This window comes from Giraffa tippelskirchi, chromosome 5, assembly GCF_054371585.1.
Source record: "Giraffa tippelskirchi isolate mGirTip1 chromosome 5, T2T-mGirTip1v1.2.pri, whole genome shotgun sequence".
Lineage (NCBI taxonomy): Eukaryota > Metazoa > Chordata > Mammalia > Artiodactyla > Giraffidae > Giraffa > Giraffa tippelskirchi.
In genome coordinates, this window is record NC_137279.1 from 11,637,075 (window position 1) to 11,658,346 (window position 21,272).

Below are 21,272 nucleotides of genomic sequence, written 5' to 3' on the forward strand. Positions count from 1 at the left end.
TTATCCTCCTTGGATAAAAGATGACTGGGCTCAGAAAGTTGAAGTATTTCAAACTTGGTTTCGTGAGCAGAGAGGCCACTCTCTCGTTTATACTGTGCCTCTCTGGGAGCAGGCTGTTCCAGAATAATTCTGATAGCACAAATATTCCTGTGATAGAAGTAGCTTTTCCATTTTGTACAATGCAGATGTCTGTCCTTCAGTCTAGGATGATGGCATCTGGCTTGTGTTACCTTCTGTTGAATTTTCAAAACCTTAAAATGAGACTAGCTATAAATTTCAACTTTTAAAACTTATAACTACTAACAATGCATGCATGTGTGCGTGAGAAGTCACTTCAGTCATGTCAGACTCTTTGAGACCCAATGGATGTAGCCCGCCAGTCTTCTCTTGTCCATGGGGATTCTCCAGGCAAGAATACTGGAGTGAGTCACCATGCCCTCCTCCAGGGGATCTTCCTGTCCCAGGGAGGGAATCCACATCTCTTATCTCTCTCGAATTGGCAGGCAGGTTCTTTACCTCTAGCGCCAGCTGAGAAGCCCCAACTCAACACATAAGCACTATTTAAAATGCATGTTTAGTATAATGTAGACATTAAAAGTCAAGTGTCAGAATGCCTGGGCTCCCCATGTGACCTTAGGCCAAGTTAGACCTTCACTATGCCCTAGTTTTTCCTCTGGTAAAATTGGGAATAGTAATAAAGCCTGGAGAATTCCAGAAAAACATCTGCCTCATTGACTACACCAAAGCCTTTGACTGTGGAGCACAACAAACTGTGAAAAATTCTTAAAGAGACGGGGAATAACAGACTACCTCACCTGCCTCCTAAGAAATCTGTGTGCAGGTCAAGAAGCAATAGTTAGATCCAGACATGGAACAACGGACTGGTTCCAAATGGGGAAAGAAGTACGTCAAGAGTGTATACTGTCACCCTGCTTATTTAACCTATACACAGAGAACATCATGGGGAATACCGGGCTGGATGAAGCACAAGCTGGAATCAAGATTGCCGGGAGAAGTACTACATATCTTGGATATGCAGATGACACCACCCTTATGACAGACAAAGAAGAGGAACTAAAGAGCTTCTTGATGAAGAAAGAAGAGAGTGAAAAAGTTAGCTTAAAACTCAACATTCAGAAAACTAAGATCATGGCATCTGGTCCCATCACTTCGTGGCAAAATAGATGGGAAAACAGTGGAAACAGTGACAGACTTTATTTTCTTGGGCTTCAAAATCACTGCAGATGGTGACTGCAGCCATGAAATTAAAAGACGCTTGCTCCTTGGAAGAAAAGCTATGACAAACCTAGATAGCATATTAAAATGCACAGACATTACTTTGCCAACAAAGGTCCATCTAGTCAAAGCTATGGTTTTTCCAGTGGTCATCATGTATGGATGTGAGAATTGGACCATAAAGAAAGTTGAGCACTGAGGAATTGATGCTTTTGAACTGTGGTACTGGAGAAGACTCTTGAGAGTCCCCTGGACTGCAAGGAGATCAAACCAGTCAATCCTAAAGGAAAAATTAGTCCTGAATATTCATTGGAGGGACTGATGCTGAAGGGCCAATACTTTGGCCAACTGATGCGAAGAACTGACTCCTTAGAAAAGACACTGATGCTGGGAAAGATTGAAGGCAGGAGGAGAAGGGGACAACAGAGGATGAGATGGTTGGATGACATTACTGACTTGATGGACATGAGTTTGAGCAAGTTCTGGGAGCTGGTGATGGACAGGGAAACCTGGCGTGCTACAATCCATGGGGTTGCAAAGAGTCAGACATGACTGAGTAACTGAACTGAAGTGAATAAAACCTGGTGTGCTGCAGTCCATGGGATCTTAAAGAGCTGGACATGACTTAGCAACTAAACAACAATACCTCTTAATGTTGTCATGATAATTAAATTCATTGCCTATTATTTACCTACACAAATGATTTTACACTTAATAAATTGTTGGTTATCCTGTAGATGAGCTTCCTGGTGGCTCAATGGTAAAGAATCTGCCTATCAATGCAGGAGACCCAGGTTCGATCCCTGGGTTGGGAAGATCCCCTGGAGAACAAAATGGCAACCCACTCCAGTGTTTCTGCCTGGGAGATCCCATGGACAGAGGGACCTGGCAGGCTACTGTCGATGGGGTCGTGAAAGATTTGGACACAACTTAGCAACCAAACAATTCTATATACAGATAATTACACAGGTGATTTTAAAATTTCAGTTTACAATTGTTAGATAAATCTGTTCATCCAACACTACACATTAATTTCAGATGAAGTTCTGTCCTACAAAATTCTCACCATTCTCAAAACCACTAATGCTGGTTTTGCAAATGAGTTTAATCACTGCAGGCTTGTTCATATTGTTGAATTACTGATCTTGCAAATGTACTGTCCACTGGTTTTGGTTTTTCTTTGGCTCATTAAAAATACTCAAAACAGTTGCTGCAATTTTAATTACAAATGAGTTGTGTTGCTGAAGTTCATATGAGTTGACCATTTGGAACTCAAAATACATTTCTTTACAGAAATAACATTACGAATTGTGCCTAATTCAAGCTTAGAAAGTCAACTGAGCTCACACATAATAAATTAAAAATGAGAAATACTTTTGTTTCAACTATCAGCACCTCCACTCATAGCATTGTCTTACTGTAAAAAATGTATGTATATTTTAAGCTTTGGGTTACAGAAACTCATTTTTCTATGCCTCAATTCTTTTTCTAGTATGTCCCACTCTTCCACCTTGTGTAGTGTTGGACAGAATTTTCTAGTGGTTTCTGGAGAGTAATAGGTGTGCAGATTCTTGTCTGCCTCATTTCTAGCAGCAGCCTTTCCTGGTATGAAAGCCAAAGGGACTGCTTTTGTGTTGATTCTGATGCTGCAGCAAGGTCGTCCTATGTGATGTTGAGGTATTTATGTATGTAAATGTAAATGTTCTATTGATGTTTTAGAAAACCATGAGGAAACATGCATATCCCCAAACTTAATACATTTTTGTTGACTTGAAGATTGAATTTCAGCACACAAAATTCCCACCAGCCCTCATCCCCTCAAAACAAAGACTGCGGGAGATGAATAAGATGACTGTCCTTTGTTATTCCTCTCCTCTAGGACACCTTGAGGGTGATCAGAGGGTAATGTTTATATGTATATAAATAACCATACTTGTCAAGTGGAATCCTTGTGGTTTCAAATGCTTTATCTCATTTGATATTTAATAATCTTGTGAAAAGTGTTAGTCACTCAGTTGTGTCTGACTCTGTGACCCCATGGATTGTAGCTGCCAAGCTCCTTTGTCCATGGAATTCTCCAGGCAAGAATACTAGAGTGGGTAGCATTCCTTTCTCCAGGGGATCTTCTCAACTCAGGGACTGAACCAAGGCCTCCTACATCGCAGGCAGTTTCTCTTTTTTTTTTTTTCCACAGGCAGTTTCTTTATCATCTGAGCCACCAGGGAAGCCCAAGAATACTGGAGTGGGCCCTATTTTGCCACTCAAGAAGACACCCTCCAAAATAGCCAAAAATGTTACAAAGTTTGTAGCAAAACAAAGCTGAGGTTCTAGACTTGATCTCCAGTCCAAAGCTCCTCATATATTACCATATACCCCCTAGTAGAGAGTAAAGGAGACCAAGAAGTCAAACACCATCCCGATGAGTTCTTTTTAGGATCCTATTCTGAACCCAGTAGGGGGAAGTTCTTTTTTTAGGGCTTAGGACAACTCCACACCTAAGGAAAATGTGCTGTATTTAACTTTATTTAATGCTTTAGTCTGGAATGGTTTCTAGTAAAAGTTACACTGTTGTAATCACAGGGAATTTCAATTCTTCCCACTTCAAAATTTCCTCCAATGCTGCTTTTTCAAGGAGGTAGGAAAATGGCAGCTTTCCACAGTTACAGACTTTTTAGGGAAACATTGGGATACTTCTGAGTCTTAAATGTGAGCTGATTTTCTGGGTGTTGAAATCGAAGCTGTGTTATCTAACAGCGTATACTGGCTGAGAGCCCTTGCCTTCTTGCTAGGTCTTGGGCTGTCCATTGTCCTGGTTGCCACCTGCCTGCTGTTTTAATGGTCATCTTCTTGGACATAGGCCAGCAGAGGGTCATGAGCATGTCCTCCCTGTGTCCGCCCACAATGCTTTGTCTCCTTTATGCTGCTTATGGGCAGCCCACAGCTTATGCATTCACAGCAGGCTGGTGGTCACTTTTCTCCAAATCATAGACGTGTGGGGAAGTTAAGAAGTGCTATTGCTGATTTGTAAACTGGTGTAGTAAGTATGGAGACTTATTTTTCTTTGGAAACAGCCACGACTTGGAGCAGGTAAGTGAGCTACACCTTGGCTCTGCCCAATTAGGTTCTTTCAGAGGTTAGGTATTCAACCTGTGAGACAAGTTGAAATGCCAGATGTTCATGGGCTTGCATATAACAGATTCTAATGGCAGAGCAAATAAATGGAAGATACCCATCATTCCTAGAAGTTAAAACAAGTTCTTATTGAGAAGATTTACTGCAGATTCCACTTACCAATCTGCTGTTATAAAAACCAGAAGCCCAAATTAGCATCCTAAATCTTGTTCCAACACGTATAACAAAATTAGAATTTTCTCCTCCTTGAAGTTGTTATAAACTCATTGAGAATATATTGGTTTGCAGAGTCTCACACTGATCTTCCAAACATATTTGGAATGTTGTAGTCAATGAAGGTTGTAGTCAATGAAGAATTATTAATATTTTTAAAGCAAATTTTGTCAGTTAGAAATAAAATTATCCTCAGACAGAAAATTTTATTGCTGTGGTAGAGATGGTTGATCGCCTACTCAACTGTCACTTCCACTTTCTTTCTTGCCAATGGAACCTGCTTTTGTTCAGATGCTGGGCAGCATTTGCTCAGAAAATATGTTCCCATCCCTAGGAAAGGAATGAAATTAGCTTAAGCCTATTATGGTCATTCCATTCTCTTTTGCCAGAGATTGGTTATGATGACCACTCTATAGTCACTGATTCTGAGACCAGAAATAAAGCATTTCCAAAACACAGATGCTAGATCACAAAGGTGGGTCACTGACAACTATGTCAAGCCTCTGAACCAATCTTGGACTTCTTGTTATGTCAGAAAATAAGCTATTATATTTTAAAGTAACTTTCAGGAGGAAATTCTGTTACTCCACCCACAAGCTTCCTGATATAATTGCAAAGCCTGTTTTATGATTTTTTGTTAGCCAGTTCCTGCACTCTTCATACTTTGCCTTTTGTCTGCTTACCTGAGCAAGAGAGCCCTTTGAAACTCATATGCCTGACAATCCTACTTTCTCCAGGTCTGTCATGAATAGCATTTCTGCTTGGATTGGCATAGGGTACCTGTCTGAAACCTAAATTCCATTGGGGAGGACATAAAGAAAGCACATCATTTCCTAATGCTTTTATTTTTGGCTGTGCTGGGTCCTAGCTGTGTGTGGGCTCTTCCTTGTGGCGCATGGGCTTCTCTTGCTGGGGAGCATGGGCTGCAGAGCACGAGGCCTCGGTGGTTGTGACGCATGGTGGCTTCTCTATGTGCAGCACTCAGGTTTAGCTGTCCCAGGCACGTGGGATCTTAGTTCCCTGACCAGAGATTAAACCCTCGTTGCTTGCATTTGGAAGGTGGATTCTCAGCCACTGGATCACCAGGGAAGTCTCCCCGGTGCCTCTTAATGCTCATCTTGAAAGTCATTCATTACTCTATTGGGATTTCCCTCAATATCAGGTATTTACAATAGCTACAAAGTCCAAAAATCAAATGCCCTTTGGGGGCATCCATAACTTCTATTATGACAGTATGGTTTAATTATCTAGGTCTCCTTTATCACTTTGAAGATGAAGACATTGAGATCCTGAATAAGAAATTGTTTCCTCTACATCCCACACTTTGTCCTGAAACCTGCATTCCAGCTCCTCAGAATGGTGTTTTAAAAAAATAAAGCATGTGACCAATGTGAATAATATTTTCACTTTTTTTTTCTAGAAATGATCATTTGCAGCCCTCAGAGGAGTAGCCAGTGTGAACCACACCCAGAAAACTGGATCTTGAGTTCTACGCGGGTTGAATATCCCTTCGCTTTGTCCTGGCCTTATAGACCAGGCGATTTCACTAGGAAAACCTGTGGGAAGCCATGATTAGGATGCCAGCTGCAGAGAGATGTATGTGTGTGCGTGTTAAGGGAATCATCGTGGGGACAGACACACGGAGAATGAACACTCAGTGTTTCTGGTGACAGAATCACAGAAGCTCTCTGCTTCCCTCACTGGGCTTTTCCCCCAAGCCAATGCCTCTGTGTGCTCAAGGGCTTCTCTCTTAGCAGCTCTCAAACATGGCCGTGTGTGTCTTTTACACAATTGGGGCTTTACATCGAAAAAAAAAAAAAAATCCTCAGATAGAATTTGTCAGAATTTTAAGAACTTCTCCCAGACTCCTTCTCTTCATATGTACAACCTATATCCTCAACTTTGATTCAATTTATGAAAACCAGAACCAAATCGGAGTATGAATATCAACCTTTCCAAATCATCCCTGGGTATTCCCTTGAAGTAACAGTGGGTGAGAGCCCTACTATGTTGCTTTGAGGAGAATTAATCACTTGACAGGCTGAATGTTTAGAGAGAAATTTAATAGTGAGGTTAGTTAGAGGGTTCCACCCACTGAAGATCAAGTAGAAATACAGATGAAGAATCCATGGTGGTCACTGCAAAAGCAAAATATATTTTATTTTTTGTGGAGTGTTTATTTTTATTTATTTATTCCTGTGGCCACACCACGTGGCAGTTCCCTGACCAGGGACTGAATCTGTGCACCTTGCGTTGGGAGTGCAGCATTAACCACTGCACCACCAGAGAAGGCCTGCAAAATATATTTTAAGTCAATATAAAAATAATAGAATTTTGAAAATAGAAATATTGTCTACAAACTCACCCTAACTCAAAAATTATTTTTAACAGAAATAGAGATATTAAGGAAACATTTTTTTCCTCATGTAGCTTTTCATGACACACTAACAGAGGAGAGCTATTAACCACACACTCATCTTAGCTGGAGAGCTACCCACTAAGGTTTCCTCTCAATTCTGTTCTTTACTGTTATATACTTTTTAAGTTCAAAAAGATAAACAAGTCTTTTTTGTTTTCTGGTTTCACATGTTAAATTTCCACTTTAACTGTTTCTAGTCTCTAAAATAACTTTTTAAGTGATTGAAGTAAATGAGCCCGGGATTTAAGGTTGGTTGACTTAGATACCATGACCATCTCACAGTAACTGGTAATGAATGCACTATTGGTGGTGATGATCAGGAAATGTGGAAAGATGGACAGTGAGGGAAGGAAACAAAAGGGTGTGAAGGAGGAACACTGAGGAGATGGGGAGAGAGAAGTGTGGGAAAGGAATACAGGCTGGGGATCAGAACATGCCCAGAGAGCCCTGGAGGTTTTTACAGTTACAGTTCAAGAACTGGAAGTTCAGTTGCATGAGAGGACTGCTAATTCTTGGCTGGGCAGACCTGGGACCCCCATCCCACAGCTATTACCTGCCAACACCCATTTTACAACTGTGAACTCATGGAAGCCACTCCAAGGCTCTATCCAGTGTTTAAAGCCTTCCTTCCGCACATACACACTTACTTTTCAGGCATAGCCAAAAAGCCTTTGCTTATTTAAAGAAGTTAGTATAGAGTTAAAGTCAGGCTATTCTGATTCTAACTCTGATTTAACTAATAGCTGTAGCTTCCACCCTCACATTGCTGACCAGTGATGCTCTCCTGCATTGACTTGGGATGGTTTGCAGTCCTCTACCCTAGACTCAGATGGTGAAGAGTCTGCCTGCAATGCAGGAGACCTGGGTCAGGAAGATACCCTGCAGAAGAAAATGGTAACCCACTCCGGTATTCTCCCCTAGAGTATTCCATGGACAGATGAGCCTGGTAGGCTACAGTCCGTGGGGTTGCAATGAGCTGGACACGACTGAGTGACTTTCACCTTCACCACCCTAGTACAATTCTGAGAACTGGATTAGAAGTTTCAAGCCTTATATAACTTTGCAGGTATAGTAAAACCTGACGTATCCATTCTTCATTAATTTGGGATTTGTGAAAATGTCTTACATGCTCTAGGTTGAGCTCTGTCTGCACTATTTTGGAAGAACACGTTTTCCAAATGGATTCAATTTACAACAGTCCCAACACTCACCAGCCTCATTAACCTCCCTGAGTGAACCTGCAAGGCCTTTCCTTCAGGTATGTTTATTTTAATAATTTTCACCTCTTCCTTTCATCTTAGGAATAGTTACTGCTTATTGCACTTGCAACCTCTGTAAATCCTTTGTGTTCTTTTGTTTGCTTTTTCAGTTCTGCAATATCTAATTAACAATTCTTTACTAAATTCATTGTTTAAATTGTTGGTGTCATTTCTGCGTCCTGGTTGGACCCTGTGTGACAGACCACACAGGTTCTCTTGTGTATATGGAGGTAATAGAAATATTTAAAATTCTCTGTTTTCCACCTTTAAAATTTCCAGCAAATGTGTTTGAATTAGTGACATGTTCTAGAAATCCTGTTTTTCCTTCTGCAACAATCTATTTACCAAGCTTGATGCTAATACCTCAAGACCAAAAAAAAAAAAAGTCCACCAATCTCCGTTTCCAGCAGAAGAGAGTTGATATGGTTCTGTGTCTCCTTGTCTCCTCACATCCCAGGAAGAGGGGATGAGTTGGAATGGGAGTATCCAAGTTAGTTCCACTCTTGTGACACCTTCCAAATCACAGGAGGGAGCAATGCAGGACATTATGATAATCATCTCCCCCAAGAAGCAGTGATCCTGGGTCTTTCTTGTTCTTGGCAGGGAAGGAGAAGCCCCAGTGGGAGCAACAGAATCGATTTAAATATTCCTTTCAACATTGCTCAGCATGAGTGCAGATGGGCTTTAGGGACAGAGACTTTGGCTTGAAGTTGGCTATTCTGAGGTCAGAACAAAGTTTCTCCCTTGAGAACTTCTGGGCTGAGAGCAGTGTTCGGGTGTGCCATTACTGATTTGCTAACTACTCTGCTCCTCAGGTTTTTTGTTGTTGTTGTTATGGAATGGTATCTTTTGCAGGGCAGAAGTTTTTAACTTAGTGAAGTCTAATTTAATAATTCTTTGTTTCATGGGACATGTTTTTGATGTTGCACCGAAAAAGTTATCACCAAATCCAAAGGCACATAGACCTATGCTTTCTTCTAGAAGTTTTATAGTGTTCCATTTTATCTTTAGTTCTGTGATCCATTTTGAGTTAATTTTTGCGAAGGGTGTAAGGTGTTCAGATTTTGATTTTTATCCGTATGAACATCCAGTTGTTCCAGCACCATTTGTTGCAAAGACTATCTCTTCTGTATTGTATTACCTTTGTTCCTTTTTCGAGATCAGTTGACTGTATTCGTGTGGGTCAATTCTGAGCTCTCTGTTCTGATCCAGGTTCATTCAATTTTCAGAAAATGTTTATTAAGCAATTAATAAATAAAGTTAATTCTGCTTAGAAACAAAGGGGAAAGACAAAACCACTGTTTTCAGCAGCTCTCAGTCCTGATAAATGCACCATTTACAGAACAGCTTGGTAAATGATACAATGGAAATATACACAGCGTACTAAGAATTCCTAGAACATATAAAGCATCCAACCATTTCTTCTCACAAAATTAAAAATTTCTTTCACGCTTGCTCCTTGGAAGAAAAGCTATGATCAACCTAGACAGCATATTAAAAAGCAGAGACATTACTTTGCCTACAAAGGTCTGAAGAGTCAAAGCTATGGTTTTTCCAGTAGTTATGTACAGATGTGAGAGTTGGATCATAAAGAAAGCTGAGCATAAAAGAACTGCTGCTTTCAAACTGTGGTGCTGGAGAAGACTCTTGAGAGTTCCTTGGACAGCAAGGAGATCAAACCAGTCAATCCTAAAGGAAATCAACTCTGAATTTTCATTGGAAGGACTGATGGTGAAGCTGAAACTCCAATACTTTGGCCACCTGATGCAAAGAGCCCACTCACTGGAAAAGACCTTGATGCTGGGAAAGATTGAGGGCATGAAGACAAGGGCGCAACAGAGGATGCAGTGGTTGGATGGCATCAGTGACTCAATGGACATGAGTTTGAGCAAGCTCTAGGAGACAGTGAAGGAGAGGGAAGCCTTGCATGCTGCAGTCCATGGGATTGCAGAGTCGGACATGACTGAGTGACTGAACAACAACAAATTTCTTCCCACCTCTATCATGACTATTTCCTTTTGGGTCCCTGATACTATTATTTTTCACCTGGATTTTTTAAGTTGCCTTATAAAGTTCTCTGATGCTGTCCTTGCCTTTCCGTTGAAAGAAAGTAGAATTATGTCATTGTTCTGCTAAAAATCCCCAATGAGCTCCCTTCTACCTTGCAGTAAATGTCAACGTCCTCTCCATGGCCTTTGTGAGCGGGATCCCATTGTGCTCTGGCCCTCATCTCCTAGTCTCACCCTCTTGTTCTGGTCTGGCCTCTCTGGCTGTTAAAGTGCCAGGTGCTTTTGTTTCAGTATTGGCATTTGCTATGCTCCCTGCTGGGGAAAATCTTGCCAGATATCCACACGCCTCTCTCCCTCCAATTCCTTTAGATTTTAATACAGTCTATGCTATCAGTGTCTATTACCTGCTTAATATTTTAGATCTTCTTTTTCAAAAAAGTAATCTATGTCTCCCCAGTAAATTCCATGAGGTTAGGGAATTTTCTCTCTCCTTCTCTCCCTTCATTCTCTTCTCTCTACTTTGGTGCCTAGAATAATGCTTGCAATATAATACGAACTCATAACGTATTTATGGAATGAGGGAGTAAAAGCAAGAAAAAGAAATAGGGACACTTTGGGGTAATCCTAGTAAACTATCTATCAGCTTCTCAAGGAAAGCATGTGTGCATGCATGCTCCATCCTGTCTGACTGTTTTGACCCATGGACTGTAGCCCACCAGGTTCCTCTGTCCATGGGATTTTCCCGGCAAGATTACTGGAGTAGGTTGCCCTGCCCTCCTCCATGGGATCTTCCTGATTCAGGGATTGAACCTGTGTCTCGTAAACTGCGGGCAGATTCATTACCTGCTGAGCCATCGGAGATGCCCCTAGAAGCTTATAAAAGCCATCAGTGATTCCCAGTGTTTGAGCATGAAATAAATGCTGAATAAATGAGGAATAACATACTCAAATATCCATTTACAGTTGAGAACACTGAGGCATAAAACTTTAGATGATTTCTTAAGATCTTGTACCCTTGTAGAGACAGACAAGGCATTTGAGACTACAGGGATATTTTTTTCTTTTCATTGCAACATTTTAAGGCTCTAATCTCTAAATAAGATGAACTAATTGAGTCAAGGGAATTAATTAGAAGCCAGGAGAAGGCTTCATGGGTTAGAATGTTTCTCAGTAAGATTTTGAAGGAAGTGAGCCTCAATTAAAAGGTAAGAAAAAAGAGGTCTCTCCCTTCCAAATTCCCTATCTTGGCTGAGAAGTATGCCAATGCGGGAGTGTGCACCAGAAGGTCCCGACAGCAGCCTTGACAAGTGGCCATGGTGACTTTGCTTGCCAGTTAACAGAGCTAGGAAGGTATCACACAAGAGTCAGACATGACTGAGGGACTTATGTCCGTGCGTGTGCGCGTGCACACACACATACACACACACTCATGAAGGTGTGGGCTGAAAATGGATTTACTGCAAAGAGTCAGACATGAGGACATGACTGAGTGACTAAGTCTCTCTCACACACACAAATACACACACATGAAGGTATAGGCTGAAAATGGATTTATCACAAAGAGTTGGACATGAGGACATGACTGAGTGACTAAGTCACATACATATGTATGGGCTGAAAACGGAGTTAGTATCACACACACACGTATGGGCTGAAAATGGAGTTAGCAGCATACACACATATGTATGGGCTGAAAACGGAGTTAGCAACACACACACACATGCATGCGTGCACACACACACACACAAACACATATGGGCTGAAAATGGAGTTCGCTTCCCACAAGGCCTTCCATTTGCATGAAAAAGCAAATACTAGAAGATTAGGAACACCTGAGGAACCTAAGATACGGAAGCAATTTTCTCAGACATGGGCTCTTCTCAGGGAACACCAGAGATGACCCAGAGAAAGCTACCCTTCTCAGGGTCCTTCTCACAAGTTCTCTTGTGACCCATGCTGAAGATGCCCGACCCAGCTCAGTTCTTCTAGGAAAACGTGGGAAAAGGGTGAGAGGTAGCTGACTCTGCTCTCAGCGCTCTCCAGGGCAGAGGTGTGTTCTGTAGGGCGGTGGGAATGGTCTGCATTAAGACCTCCCTCAGTTCAGTTCAAGAGCAAGTGGCCACGGAACTTCTGTAACAACATCACAGATGCTGTCATCTGTGTTGGTGCAGGGAAACAGGCATGGTTGTGTCTGATCTCTCCAGGAAATGGCATTTATAGCTTTTATTTATATTAACTTTTTGGCTGAAAATAGATACCATCAGAGAGCAAAGAATACTGACTTCCAAGATTTATGTAAGTAGTTTCATATACCTTTGACAATTCTATCATATTTTTAGACAGTTACAAAAGACAACTGGATAGCAACCTGAACAACCGATGGGTGTCTTGTGAAGTAACTAAAATACTAGGAAGTCAAAAGCTAACTACAAATGTTTTTACCAAAACTCATCAAGGGAGAAATGAGGAGAAATATTCTTTATAGTGATAACATGAAGTAAAAAAAAAAAATGCTGCTTTTTTTTTTCTGTTCAAGACTCTGGTTAACAAAAACTTTGTTTTTTAAGTTAATTGTCTATTAGTAAGGCATCACTGTCTTAAACATGTTCCGAATTTTCTCTTTAAATTTGCCATGCCTATCATTATTCAGTATACTTGATAAGTTCATTTTTGGAATTTCAGAAGCTTGATGAAATGGATTCATCATTCAATAAAGTACCAAGAAAGAATGGAACATTTTTTAAATTAAATTTTTGCTTTGCAGTTTTATGCTTTTATACAGGTTACAAGAGAAAAAAATAATTTTCTCTTTAGGAGAAGCGTCATGACACCAAATCTCCTCATCCAATATTTCCACTTTAAGGACCTTTGAGTAAGCCAACTGCTCTTTAAGAGTTTCAAGGATGGAGAGAGGGACTTGGATTTTCACTGTGTAGGGTCTGACTGACAACACTGAATTTTTCTTTGCATATGGATACGTTTTCTTGTACTCACAAAGAGGAAAAAAAAAAGCTTGGAACTCTATTCCCTCTGAGGATTCTTCTCTTTTTTCCTCCTTTTTTTGGCTGAAGCAGCAAAGATGAATGTGAATGGTTATTAAATAATCACTTGTTACAAGTAACTGATTAGAATTTGGACTATGTCAACAGTGGTTGCTTGCCAGCCTCTTGGCAGAGCTATAATCACGTTAGGTTTTGGGTAATCAATTTATTCTAATACAAACCATATTGAATGACTGAGATTTTATGCCTTTTTATTTCCTTTAAACAGCCTTCTGAACCAAATGCTTATTATTTTGAAATGCAGCCAAATTCTGGCCACCACAGGAGTTCAGTGTTAAGATGAAGCTCCTAGTACTTTAGATATTTTCTTGGCTTACACAGAAACACTTAGAAAATTGGTCCAAAAATTTATGTTTCTGATTTTCTTTCTTAACTGCTGATTATTCAAGTTTCTTTACGAAAGTGAGTAATTTTTTAATCCATAGAATATTTTTCTGCAATAAAACTTCCTCTTCTTGTTTTATTTTGCCTAAATTTTAGGTAAACAAAGAGTACCCAAACATTTAGAATTCAAATCCAGTAATAAACAGCAAGCATGGGGGTGGACGGAGCCCCAGAGAAGTGAGCAAAGGGAGGGTTTTCTGGGAAGATATCATGGAAACTAACCAGCAACAATGAAGAGGATTAGAGGAGTGATTAAGCTTAAAGGCTGGACATGGCAATTACTTAGGGCTTTCCAGGGGAATGAGGCTATTAAAAAGGCCATGTTCTACAGGTTACATAAAGATGTCAACAAGCCAAATATTTTGATATTTATAGGGCAGCAGCAGAAGACAGGTGCTTCAGATGAGCACCTGTGCATGAGATGGAGAGATGGCTAATGTTTGAAAGAGGTGGAAAGCTCAAAGGCCTGCGGGGAACTGGCAGGTGACCTACATGTAGAGATGCTATTAATGATGTTTCACTGTTATGGGAGCAACATTTATCGATCAAAACAGACACTGGCCACAGAGGTGGAGTAAAATGAGACTCTTCGGAGATAAAACAGAGAGCGGTGCAGACTGTGGTAAGCCTGAGCACGCATGCCACTGTGAACTACAGTCCAATGAGTTTTATGTCCATTGGAGATCTCCTTTTTAAAAACTATTTTTTAACCCCATGCAGGTGAAATAAAACACATTTGCAGTTATTGGACAATTTCCATGCACCAGGGACTGTACTAGGTGCTGATACAGAAAGCTCATAAGATAGTCTCTTTTTATTGCCCTCAAGAAGCTTACTGTCTAACTCAACTATCCACTGATGAAGTATTATTGAGAGTCTGGTTGACATCATCTTACTCAGTCCTTGGAGATGCTGATTGAACAGCCTTTTCTCTTTTTTATTTTTTCCCCTCCCTCTCCTCATGTTGGGCTTCCCTGATAGCTCAGTTGGTAAAGAATTTGCCTGTAATGTGGGAGACCTGGGTTAGATCCCTGGGCTGGGAAGATCCCCTGGAGAAGGGAAAGGCTACCCACTCTAGTATTCTGGCCTGGAGAACTCCATAGACTGAATGGGGTCACAAAGAGTGGGACACAACTGAGTCACTTTCGCTTTCATCCTCACGCCACAACATAGTAATTTCCTCAGCATCTCATGTCCTTGTTCTGCTTCTCAAAGTCCCCTATTGAGCTACCTTGACAAGCCTCATCTCTCCAGTCCCTTCATACCCTTTTCCCTTCCCTTTGTGGCTTTTGGACTTTCTTTCGCTCAGTCATGTCCAACTCTTTGTGACCTCGTGGACTGTAGCCTGCCAGGCTCCTCTGTCCATGGAATTCCCCAGTCAAGAATACTGGAGTGGGTTGCCATTCGCTTCTCCAGGGGATCTTCCCAACCCAGGGATCGAACCCAGGTCTCTTGAGCCTCCTGTAGCGCCACCTGGGAAGCCCCTTGGACTTTCTTGCTCATGCAAATCCTCTTCCTCCCCCTCCGCCCTCCTAGCAGTCATGGGTCTTCAGCTTCACCAGGGACATCTTCCACAGCCCAGCTCATCAGGGCCTATGGCTTTCCCCTGAGCTGCTGCCTGGATCAGATTTAATCTGGGGGAGATTTGTGCCCTTCACTTTTGACTGACCTAACAGGTTTTCTGAAGCATCAGGTATAAAGTCAAGCGGTAGCAGAAGCATGTTGCCTGACACAAAAAGAGCATTAGACACATCAGATTGACTTAGCAGAAGGAATTGAGGAGACAGACAAAAGGAAAGAAGGGCAAGTATGCACTTCTTAAAGAAAAAAATTTAAAGGGAAAGCCTTCCTTATCTAAACTTCCTGAAAGCTGTGAACAGTGGTGAATTCAGAAAGCAACACTGTGCAGGCCAGACCATAGAGCTGGTCTCGTCTGTAGGCTGGGGAATGATGCCTTGGTTTCCATTCAAAGTCACTTTCTCCTTAGTCTAGGGCAAAACTTGTATGAAAAGAGAAGACACTAGAGAAGGTTAAAGACGAGCAGATGAGGCTTCTCAATATCTTCTTCTCAGAGTTATGTGGTCAATACTGTTTACATGGAAATGGGGGGCTGCTAGGACTTCTGACCTGTACTTGCTGCCTTTTAAGGATCAGAATGAAAGAGGGGGCTTGTCAGCTTTCAGGGATTCACTTACGTCCACACAAAGAAATGACTGCGGTGAAGATTCTGTGCTCAGTTGTTTCCCCCTGGCAAAGATATGCTGAAGTTCTACTCCCAGGCGCTTCAGAATATGCCCATACTTAGAAATAGGGTCTTTATTATTAATCTTTTAAAAGACTGGAAAACAGACCTTGCCTTTATTTTCCTAGGGAAAACATGATATCTACAGGAAAACTGGGAAAGTCTCTACCCAGAAATAAGGTCTTTATAGAGGTTATCAAGTTAAAATCAGGTCACTGAGTGGGCCCTAGTCCCTGTGACTAGTATCCTTATAAAAAAGAGAAATTAGGACAGAGACACAGAGGGAAAATAGTATGAAGATGCACAGGGGACTTTATCCATATGACTCAAAAATGCCATCTACAAGCCAAGGAATACCAAGGATGGCTGGCAAACAACAGAAGGCAGAATAGGCTAGAAAGGATTATCCTCTAGAGATGTAAGAGAGAGCATGGCCCTGCCAACATCTTGGTTTTGGACTTTTGGCCTCCAACATTGTAAGACGATACATTCCTATTGTTTCAAGCCATCCACCGTTTGGTATAACTAATACTCCTTACCTTGTCAGCAGTCCCATATCAGTTCTTCTTATGGCCTTACCACAGGCCATATAATAAAAGATAGATTTCTTCTGCTTAGAGTATGGAAAGAACCACTGTGTTTTGCACACCCATTTGCCTTTATGTAAAGGCAGTATCTGTCTATAAGCTAGTAATATACAACACCCTCTCTGTTTTTCTACAACCACACTGTCCAGTAACATAGTCACCACTAGTTACATGTGGTTCTTTAAAATACAAATTTAATTAAAATTATTAAATTCAGAATTTAGTTCCTTAGATACACCAGTCACACATCAAGTCATATGTGACTACTAGCTACTGTATTGGACAATACAGATACACAGCATGTCCCTCACTGCAGAAAGGTCTATTGCACAGCACAGTTCTAGAGAAAGAGGTTCTAGCCAGTTGAATTTTCTGGGTAACATAAAGATACTACATATGGCTCAAAAAAGTACAAATCAAAGAAAGAAACGAAAAAAGAAAAAAAGCCTATACAGTTAACTCTGAAAATGTACTTTGATAAATCTGAAGTGATGCTACGACTTTGAAATGTTTTAGAGGTGGGAGTATGAATTTCAACCCTCACCGTATGGACAGTGGGCCAGAATGTTGGCAAACTGAGAGCTGGATTGATTGAACACTAAATAAATCAGTGTCTATTGTCTAAACTATGGCCCCAATACACAATCTAACCAAGTCTGGGGAATAATTTAGGAACATTTAAAGTCATTAGGATCATTAGCTCTGACTTGAGCAAAGCAAAATAAACAACTCTCTCAGCCTGATTAGGAACTAGTTCTTCTATTGCCTTCTAAGTCAAAGTGAAATCCTCTGAGTCTAAGTACATTACAAATGTTTTCCTTTATTAGGCTATGTTTATTCTTACCTCTCTGTTTTTTTGGGGTTTGCTCCATTGTTTTCTGTACCCTGATTACTCACTGTGTTAGAGCCATAGGACTGTTAAGGACTACCTAGTCTAGTTCTGACCTTCAGTCTGAAACTCAACTGAACAGACTGTCTGTACTTCTGTGTTATAGGTCCATCCATCATGGGAACATAATCATCCCAGGACTATACCTAGCAGTTTGATATTATACCATGATTTCTCTTGGCCCCTTATTTTTCATAATGGCATTTTTACAGTCTTTCCAAACCTTTGGGTCAGAATGACATTTAGTCTATTCCTCTGACCTCTAGCTGCTATTTTCTTTGTCTGGACTGCAGAGAGGGAGACTAAATTTCCTTTTTTTTATTGTGGTTAGAGGGTTCACCAAGGAACAATGGTGGGAATGTAGCTCTGAGTTCTGAAGTCATAGATAACTAATACTTTACAGACAGAGGGGACTCCAAAAATATTCTTAACTGACTGGTTGGCATAAAGAAATTAACACTCTTCTATAAAAAATAATTTTGTCTATGTTTAAGAGAGATAGGGAACTCTAAATTTGAAAAAAATTGCTGAAGAAGGACTTCACTCCAACTCTTCAGGGAGACAAGTCATTATATGTGGCTTTATTGATAACACGAATTTAGACATTTATTTCTCTTCTTCCACCAGAAGAATGTCATGCCAGTTATGCTGTCAAGAGCTGCAGGACTAACTGGGCTCCGATGAAGGCTTATCAGGAAGGTATGAGCAAGAAGCTCTCCTGGACAAGCAGGCTGAGTCTCAGCTGGTGCCCTGGGCACTCTTTGGGAAGAGAACTGGGTCAGTGGGCCACTTACCTTTCCAGGGCCAATCATCTGATTATGTGATTGACAGATTATTATGTCAACCAAGAAGAAAGATGAATAGATGAAACAAGAGAGGGAAGTTTAACAGGAGAGTCTTTTCTATGTTGAGAATAGAGAGGTTCTATCACATTTTCAAGCCACTCCTGACCATAGGCAGTCTCTCTTCTCCCCAGTATGGAAGATACATGGTGTTTCCCATTTTAAGAAATTCAACAAATAAAAATCTAGACAAAGAAAAAGCAAGAGAGTACCAGAAAAACATCTATTTCTGCTTCATTGACTATGCCAAAGCCTTTGACTGTGTGGATCACAATAAACTATGGAAAATTCTGAAAGAGATGGGAATACCAGACCATCTGACCTGTCTCTTGAGAAACCTGTATGCAGGTCAGGAAGCAACAGTTAGAACTGGACATGGAACAACAGACTGGTTCCAAATAGGAAAAGGAGTACATCAAGGCTGTACATTGTCACCCTGCTTATTTAACTTATATGCAGAGTACATCATGAGAAACGCTGGGCTGGCTGGAGGAAGCACAAGCTGGAATCAAGATTGCTGGGAGAAATATCAATAACCTCAGATATGCAGATGACACCACCCTTATGGCAGAAAGTGAAGAGGAACTAAAGAGCCTCTTGATGAAAGTGAAAGAAGAGAGTGAAAAAGTTGGCTTAAAGCTCAACATTCAGAAAACTAAGATCATGGCATCCGGTCCCATCACCGGAAACAGTGGGAAAACAGTGGAAACAGTGGCTGACTTTATTTTTCTGGGCTCCAAAATCACTGCAGGTGGTGATTGCAGCAATCAAATTAAAAGATGCTTACTCCTTGGAAGGAAGGTTATGACTAACCTAGACAGCATATTAAAAAACAGGGACATTACTTTGCCAACAAAGGTCTGTCTAGTCAAGGATATGGTTTTTCCAGTGGTCATGTATGGGTGTGAGAGTTGGACTATAAAGAAAGCTGAGCACCGAAGAATTGATGCTTTTGAACTGTGGTGTTGGAGAAGACTCTTGAGAGTCCCTTGGACTGCAAGGAGATCCAACCCATCCATCCTAGAGGAGATCAGTCCTGGGTGTTCATTGGAAGGACTGATGTTGAAGCCGAAACTCCAATACTTTGGCCACCTCATGCGAAGAGCTGACTCATTTGAAAAGACCCTGATGCTGGGAAAGATTGAAGGCAGGAGGAGAAGGGGACGACAGAGGATGAGATGGCTGGATGGCATTACCAACTCAATGGACATGGGTTTGGGTGGACTCAGGGAGTTTGGGACGGTTAGGGAGGCCTGGCGTGCTGCGGTTCATGGGGTCGCACAGAGTTGGACACGACTGAGCGACTGAACTGAACTGAGAGAAAGAAACCCAGAATATCTTTTAAAAAACAGCAATTATTGAAAAAAACTTTCTGAATTACTAAAGAATATCTATGTAGTAAGATTTTTTTTGAACAACAATACTTGGCAGAAAGTTCTGTTCTGGTTTTAAGCAAATTCATTCCTTTTACTTTTCTTTTCTACCTGGGTTCTGGATACTTCACAATTCACTCATGGTGCTTTACATGGTGCTCATGGTGCTCTTATGTTGTTCAGCAGCTCAGTCATGTCCGACTGTTTGTGACCCCATGGACTGCAGCACACCAGGCTTCCCTGTCCTTCACCATCTCCCAGAGCTTGCTCAAACTCATGTGCATTGAGTCAGTGATGCCATCTAACCATCTCATCCTCTGTTATCCCTTTCTTCTCCTGTCCTCAATCTTTCCCAGAATCAGGGTCTTTTCTAATGAGTCAGCTCTTCACATGAGGTGGCCAAAGTATTGGAGATTCAGCTTCAGCATCAGTCCTTCCAATGAATCTTCAGGATCGATTTCCCTTAGGATTGACTAGTTCGATCTCCTTGCAGTCCAAGGGAATCTCAAGAGTCTTCACCAACACTACATCTCAAAAGCATCAATTCCTTGTGCTCAGCCTTCTTTATGATCCAACTCTCACATCCATACACGATTACTGGAGAAACCAAAGCTTTGACTAGACAGACCTTTGTTGACAAAGTAATGTCTTTGCCAGGTATCAAACCCATGTCCCCTGCACTGGCAGATAGATTTCTAACTACTGGACCCTCCAGGGAAGTCCGCGTATTAATCATTTTAAACATAATATATAATTTACCTATTCATCATATTTACTGTGTTCTCTTATCCTATCTCCCTACCCCCACCCCAGAAGAATGTAGATATCTGGTCTGTTTGCTGATATTTCCAAGCACGGGATCATACTGATACATGGCACACTGAAAGCACTCTACATACTTGCTTAGTGATGAAAAACAATTTAATCATCATCCCCAGCTTCTGAATCGTGTACTGCTAAGGGAAGCATGGATGCTTCTCTTCCATAGCCTTACCATTTCTAAATCCTGCTCACTAGGCCAGGCTTCTGACTCCTTCTCATTCCTTCTGAATTGGGAAGAAGGCATTAAGGAAACAAACAGGATCAGAGATTGCTGTTTTTACAATCTGTCCTTGGTGTTCATGAGGCTTGGCAAAAATAAACCTAGATCTAGATCTTTCTCTTGCAATACATCTTGTGGGTTTCTAAGAAACCCTGCTCGCCACCCCCTCACCAGGAATCTCCGATAATAACCAGTCCTGTGATATGGGTTGTGGTTGGCCACTTTACAGTACAAACTCTCAGACTTGGAACCCTGGGCCTTCCACCTTACCAGAGTCTCTGTGGTAAACCTCTTGAGAGCAAGGTCTCTTTGAAGATGGCTCCAGTCTGGCTCCCAGGAGACCCATATATGGTTGAAGAGTATTTCTCCTTACATCCTTGCCTGTGTAAAGTGCAATTCACATTCACTTTCTCTAACGCTGCTTATTAGCATGACTTCAGATATTTCAGCTGAGTCAGACTGCAGTGTACTGAGTAGTCTCCTGGAATCTCCCCACTAGATCTCAAAGTGTGTGGGTAAAAGATCCCTCTTCTTCCCCTTTGTGGAAGAGACAGGTTGAAGGAGTGGATGCAGAATGACAGCT

The 21,272-nt window shown here is 41.3% G+C and overlaps 2 long non-coding RNA genes across 2 annotated transcripts in view; one reads left to right on the plus strand and one right to left on the minus strand.

The window, feature by feature from the left end:
• Nucleotides 1-21,272, minus strand: part of LOC145506500 (uncharacterized) — a 72,434-nt gene that overhangs the window by 13,721 nt on the left and 37,441 nt on the right. The window lies entirely within an intron of this gene.
• Nucleotides 3,326-5,976, plus strand: LOC145506501 (uncharacterized). The gene is made up of 2 exons (XR_014053979.1): nucleotides 3,326-4,323; nucleotides 5,833-5,976. It is a non-coding gene; the product is annotated as an uncharacterized LOC145506501 (long non-coding RNA).